We start from the raw sequence: 6769 nt of genomic DNA, 5'->3' as shown, positions 1-6769 counted from the left end.
ACCGACCGACCGACCGACGGTCGACCGGGGCCGATTGGCTTGATTCGGCCGTCGGTCGCCGGTCGGTCGTACGGCCATCAAACCCGCGGCAGTCTTCGCTTCGATAAGTTGGATTCGAGTTCCGCCGACGCCGCTGTGCATGTTCGCGTTCCGCCGCCGGTCGACCGTGCGCGCGCGCACGCGCTCGCCCGCCACCGGGTTGGCATGACTGGGCCGGCGCGCCGCGACGCCGCGAATCCGTAACGGTCCGCTAGGTCGTGATGCTGTCGCGTCCGTCAGTCCGCCTGCAATCCACCGACCGGCAACTCGTGATGCACCGGCGGCCGCGGCGTCATCAACCACACGCGCCGCGAGCTGCCCACGACCACGTCCACGCAGAGGTGAGTTTATAATATTATTATTATTATTATTATTATTGGTGTAAGACTTTTTTTTTTTAAATTAAATTATATCGTCAGTACCACTTACCAAGTCGGACAGTGTTTAAGTCTGAAGTTCTGAACTTATATTTTCCGTTAGGTTAACCGACAGTTTTTTTTTTCTATCGTTCCAATAATCTATTATAATCGAGTAAGGTGTAAATAAGCTTGTTATTAGTTATTATCTATAATGATATTATCAGAGCCAGATTTGACGTAGGGCATCGAGGCCAAATACCCAGGGATCCGATTTTTTTGGGGGATCCTACGAACCTCAAAGACGATTAAAAATATTTTATTATATTACTATTGCAACGTAATAAAACAAAAATCTTATGCTTTATTTATTTATACATTTTTAAATAATCAATGTGAATATGTGATGTTTTCAAAATATGTTTTATGAAGAAAATTTTTGGTTGGGTGTTGAAGAATAATTTTAGATCCAGGGTGTCAATCCTTTTGACCTGGGCCCTAAAATTACAAATCTGAAATATTATGATAGTAATGTATTTATGTATGAGGTGGGTCGTGGACTGTGGGAATATTGTTCTATATATTGTGTTAAATATGAACTTCAAAAATACCAATTATCACCATATGACTTATTTTCATGTTTATTACAATCATATTATTATTTTGACTTATATTGTCCATTTTTCGCGAAAAATAATTATTTGGTTACCACTATAAATTGACTTGGTAATATAACACGATAGTAATATAACAAAGTGTAGAGATGAATGAAATTCCATTTCTACTATTAAACGTGTCTTAACATTTTCTACAAAATATACGTACAAACTGAAAATCCCTAAAGTCTGTCTTGACATGTTTCTCACAAAAGCCGTCCAATTTATTATAATATATTTTACGATTATTTTTTAATAAATTCTGGTAAGAAAGAGCACAGCATTTTTGGTTTTTCATTAGTCACAATGTTTTTTTTTTCATACATCAATATTATGCACGATAAATCAATTATTTTTTAAATTTTAATTCAGAAATGTTGTACAATAAAATTATAATACAGACAAAGCTTTAATGGTCGTCCAAATAGCCTATAGCAAGAATTCCAACGCAACCGCAAGTTAACACATTCACAAGACTCAATAGAAAACGGTGTCGTGTACCAATCATCCCTTATATCCCAAACATTATAGGAGTGTCGTCAGTGGGCGGGTTCTCCACTCGGCAAGTTTTCACCACCAATCATTAATTTGACACATAATTCATTATATACCTACCAATTCTATTAAGCTCGTAATTTATAAAATGTTTGTATGGTTTCGAATTAAATAATTTCAACTCAGAAGTGAAAGATGAAAATAAAATAATATATCGATTATAACTGTTACGTATGCTCTCAATAATTTCCCGATCTGTTCCTTTCTCGGTAAATAATAATATAATGATCGATTATTTCGGCCGTAAATAATAACTAAAATTAAACGTCTTCATTTCGACGATCCACGATGTCTATTATAAAATTAATGTCGATCATCTTCATAGTTAATATTATGACGACGGGTAATTAATAATATTAGGTACTCCAGAAAATTATAATTCTTATTATATTATACTTTGTTATGAGATAATAGCTAATAAATGGTTTTCTTATACAATCATTAACAATACACTATAATATATAAGAAGTTAAGTGTAAAATTCAATATAATATAACATGTGATTTGTGTGAATGGAGGTAAAAAAATTGTATTTTGTAGCGACGGCTTTTAATAATTTATGTAATTTATATTAATATTTGGCCTTTGACGTTTCGGTAAAACAGTTTACGCGAAGTGTAATTAAAAAACATAATAATAGGCAATTAATAAACATATCTTGTCGAAATATTTATTCGGTAATGTTAAGAAATAAAATATGGCGTGCCTTTAATAATATTATTAGTACATAAAAAAATTAACTATCAACTTCTTCGATCACATCAATTATGCTCATAGTGCGAAATTCTATAAACTAAGTGACCCACCTTCTGTACGCCGACTCAAGCGTGGACGCCCACACGACCTATTGTTATAACTATTATTTATTAATATATTATTATTTTTGTTTTTTTTTTTTTTTTTTTTTTTTTCTCTTCCGTTTTGTAAATATTTTAAAACGTAGTCGATAGTTTCTATTTTTACTAATAATTTTTCTAATTATTACTAATTGTTATATTTTTTCCAAATGTTAAAAAAAAAAAAAAATGTATCTAATCACACTAAGTTAAGATGACATATGTCAGTAAAACTTTATTTTAATAAAAATAAAAAAAAAATAAAAAAAAAAAAATAATATTATTATATTATTATATTGCACTAAGGTCGCAGGTACATATTTTTATTGTTCGGATGATCATCGTTCAATTGTTTTTTATTGTGATCCATTCCACTGAGTTAGGTAACTATTATTGTTTTTTTTTTTTTTTTTGGTTCTACTACCCAAAAATATAGCGAATAAATGTTATATTATTCTCCTCGGGATTATAATAAATTACTAGATAAATTACACTTAGCGTTGCTACGAAAGTACGTAATTGTCATGTCGTTTTGCTTGCTGTAGCGACTGAGTGCTTAAGACCAAACACAATTCAATTTCACGAGGCAAAAAACTTGTTTGGCATAATTTACATGCATAATTAATTCGTTCAGCGCGTGCTAATATTTTTTCAACCTCGTGTATCGGACGTACGACGGCATGCGTTTTATTTTGGGCGTTTAGCCGATGGCAAGAATTAAAAAAAAAATATCAAAATATTATTAAGCGGGTAAACGAAATTCAAATTCTTTGAGACCCCGTCATCGCACAATATTAAACTTACATTAGGGTTTGTCGTATACGGAATTTTTGATAATTACACGCAATATTGTGATCATTTTGTTAATTTTAGTAATATTCATATGGAAATATTAGAGAAAATATTCTACGTCGTGCATTCATCCTATACACTTGTACTTTATTAGTGTGGCGCTGAGTACGTATTTTATGTGTTAATGTATTATTTTGAACCACCTTGAATTATATGTGGTCAGCGGGGTGGGTAAAAATAATTCATCGAGTAAAATGAATTACGCTTTATACAACAGGTATTTAGGTACTTACGTAGCTAATATATTATATCGATATCGTTAAGAATTTTGGTTGGTAATAACTAATAATATTGTATATTAATAATAATGAATCTAATACTAAAAAGTAATGGAGTCGGAAAAAGTTTACACCTCTAATGGCTAATATAATATAATATTGTACACAATATATTATTTTGTTCACCAAATAATGAAATAAATCATATATTATTGTAATATTAATATTTTTTCAATCAATCACATTTTTTAACCCTCCACCACGATATCATACATTGATATCAACATTCGTAATAACTTCACAAGATAGATAGGTTGCGTCTTCTCCATAAATATTAGAAATACCGCATTTATACCTACCTCAAATTATGCCAGTATTTCAATTTCAAATACCGCCAGAACTCAGCATCTCGGATATATATATAATATACCCGTAGAGAAGACATCGGCATCCGGCGCGTGTTTTTCGCTTCAGAGAGTCGTTTGAAAATTTAACTCGAAAAAAAAATATAAACGCCGTATCGTCTCAGCGATAAGTGAACTCTGTCGCAGCCGTCACCCTAGTACATACATATATAATATTATATGTATAAAAGTATTATGATATTAAATATACGCGCGACATATTATAAGCTGTGCGTAATCCCGTCCGCCGGGTGGTTTTGGTGAAATCCTTACTTTTTTTATTTATCTTTTTATTTGCCTTTTTTTCGCACGCCGTTGAAATTTATCTCTGCGAAACGGTGGTGGCGGCGGAAGTAAAGTGCTGATACAGTAAAAAGAACAAATATATATACAGCGTATTACTAGAAATCCCTTCGTTTCTTTTTTTTTTCGGAACTCTCGCCCCGTATAGCATTACAACCGCTTGTTGTGTATAAAACAAACACGCGAGTCTCATATAATCATATCGAGTCAATATAATATATTATAGGATGACCAGGGACGGTCGGTATTATTTATAGGTATTTATCATTGGCTATAATAATGATATATACAGTCGCGGGGGTGTGATTCTTTTCGGTGAACCAAGATGTAAATGGGTATAGGAGTCGTCCAAGAGCGGTACATAATAATATCATGTATAGTAAGTGGGAGGTGGGTAGGTGGGTATATTATATTATAATATAGAGGTCGCGTTATATATTGGATAAATCCTGTACCGATATCGATCGGTTTGTTAAATGCTACGACCGGAATAAATTGGATTACGCGAGATATATTTATATAGGTAGTTTAAGGTACCTACATTAAAATGCTCTTACTAACAAAATTATCCATGTACGGTATCGTGCCGTCAACCGTTTGCGGCTCAAAGTCATATAGAGGATGACACTGGGTATTTTTGGGAAATTGATAAAATGGGGGTGAGCCATACTTTGCGAATCGCCCTGTTTATTAATAATAATAATATATCCGTCCACTTTATTAAAAAAAAAAAAACCCCCCAATTCAAACCGAAGCATGTGGTATGTACATTGTACACACACACACACACACACACACACACACACATATATATGTATATTATATTATATTATATTATACTATTTTACTATTGGATATACGCACACCCACACACCCACACATCCATATATATATATATATGTGTTATATAGTATGTGTTTATGCGTTGTGGTCGGTTAAGGGTGGGCGAAAAGAGGGGCGCCACGGCAGCGGCGGCGTCTGGGCGATCTGCTGCGACGACCGGTGCGGAGGGCTGGCGGTATATTGATTAAGAGTCGGCGGCGGCGGCGGCGGCGGCAGCGGCAGTGGCGACGTCTTTTAAACACGCCACCGCCGCCGCCGGATTCGGCCGATCGGTGGCCTTCGCCGCAGCCACGCGATTTCAGTTCCGTAAAAACGGGTCTCGCGGGACTTTTGTCGCATACGCCACACTATTTCCGTTGATTACCGATGCTGCACCATGGCGGTAAGCGACGGCCGTGGCTGGGGAGGGGGTGTAGCAGCAGACGCTCAAAGGTCCGCCGCACTCGACGCAAAGTCCGCAACGTTATTATTCAGCGTGTACGCCTCTATACAATATTATACACACACACATATATATATATGGGCACGACGTGCTCGGCTGTGTCGCAGTCGGTGACGAGATCGATAAGGAAGAGGGTGTGTGTAGGCTAGTGTGTGTGTGTCAAATATAAGAGTTCCGCATCGTCGCGAGGAAAAGGGGGGGGAGGTGGGGGTTTGCTTAGGAGAGGTTACACGGCGGTGAGGCGAGAACGACATGTCTCGGCGGTCACGGGAGTTCTGACTGTAATATCGTTATGCACAGTGTTGAATCCAGACAGTTTTTCTGGGTGAGGGCTACACATTTTTTTTCACTGGTCTTACATTTCAATATAGCTATTATGAATTATTTATTATTATTTAATATTTATTACAATTAATTCAGTACATTTGACATTTTGATAAATATCGTAGGCACTATTTAAAATGCATTATAATCGTTCAAAACAGTTCAAAATCTAATCATAAATCGTAACAATAATATTTTACATACTATTAGTATATATATATCAGAGTACTTACATTAATTGTATATTATATAATCTAGGAGTGTAAGACTAAAAATGAAAGGAATATAATATTAAAGATATAGGTACACAACAATGTTATTAATTTTTTTTTACGTCAAACATAACAGATAGAATATCATATTGGATAATTGCATTCTCAAACATTAATATTAAAATGTTTATATTTTAAAAATTGCATTAATGTAGGATATAAGTCCAGATTATAATTTAAGTGCTATGGTTAAAACCAAACGACAAAATATTATTATTATTTAGGTTCATATTGATATTTGATATATGAACACAATTTATAGGATGGAGAATGATTTCATTAATTCTAACAAAGAAATAAAGTACCTAAACCTATTCCAAAAGTTCTGGAAAAAGTTATTTAACTATTTATGAGGTATAAATCTTCGGTATTTGGCGCAATCGCAACTATGTACCCATGAATTTCACATAGACATGATCTGATTTAAACTGCATTACTGTAAGTAAGTCAAAATTAATATTAAGAAAAAAAAAATTCAAGCATGGTTTTGGCAAAGGTTTCGGGTTAGGTGCGTCACAGAACATTCATAACAATTGTGCGGTAATAAATATCTCACATATTATGTACCTAATTAAAGTAAAACTGTTTGACTATAATACTTATATATAGTGATAGAATTAATTAAATTCAAAAATAACTTTGTAATGTCAAATTGTATCCGCTTATGGC

At 34.3% G+C, this 6769-nt stretch overlaps 1 long non-coding RNA gene across 1 annotated transcript in view; it reads left to right on the top strand.

The window, feature by feature from the left end:
* The first annotated feature begins 284 nt into the window (after nucleotides 1–284).
* LOC132944971 (uncharacterized) overlaps nucleotides 285–6769 on the top strand; it is a 69489-nt gene continuing 63004 nt past the window's right edge. Inside the window, exon 1 of the long non-coding RNA XR_009664500.1 lies at nucleotides 285–380. This is a non-coding gene — a long non-coding RNA (uncharacterized LOC132944971). The remainder of the gene's footprint in view (nucleotides 381–6769) is intronic.

This window comes from Metopolophium dirhodum, chromosome 5 (assembly GCF_019925205.1).
Source record: "Metopolophium dirhodum isolate CAU chromosome 5, ASM1992520v1, whole genome shotgun sequence".
In the NCBI taxonomy this organism is placed as follows: Eukaryota; Metazoa; Arthropoda; class Insecta; order Hemiptera; family Aphididae; genus Metopolophium; species Metopolophium dirhodum.
The sequence above is the reverse complement of the archived record's forward strand: the minus strand, read 5'-3'. Positions and strand labels throughout refer to the sequence as shown.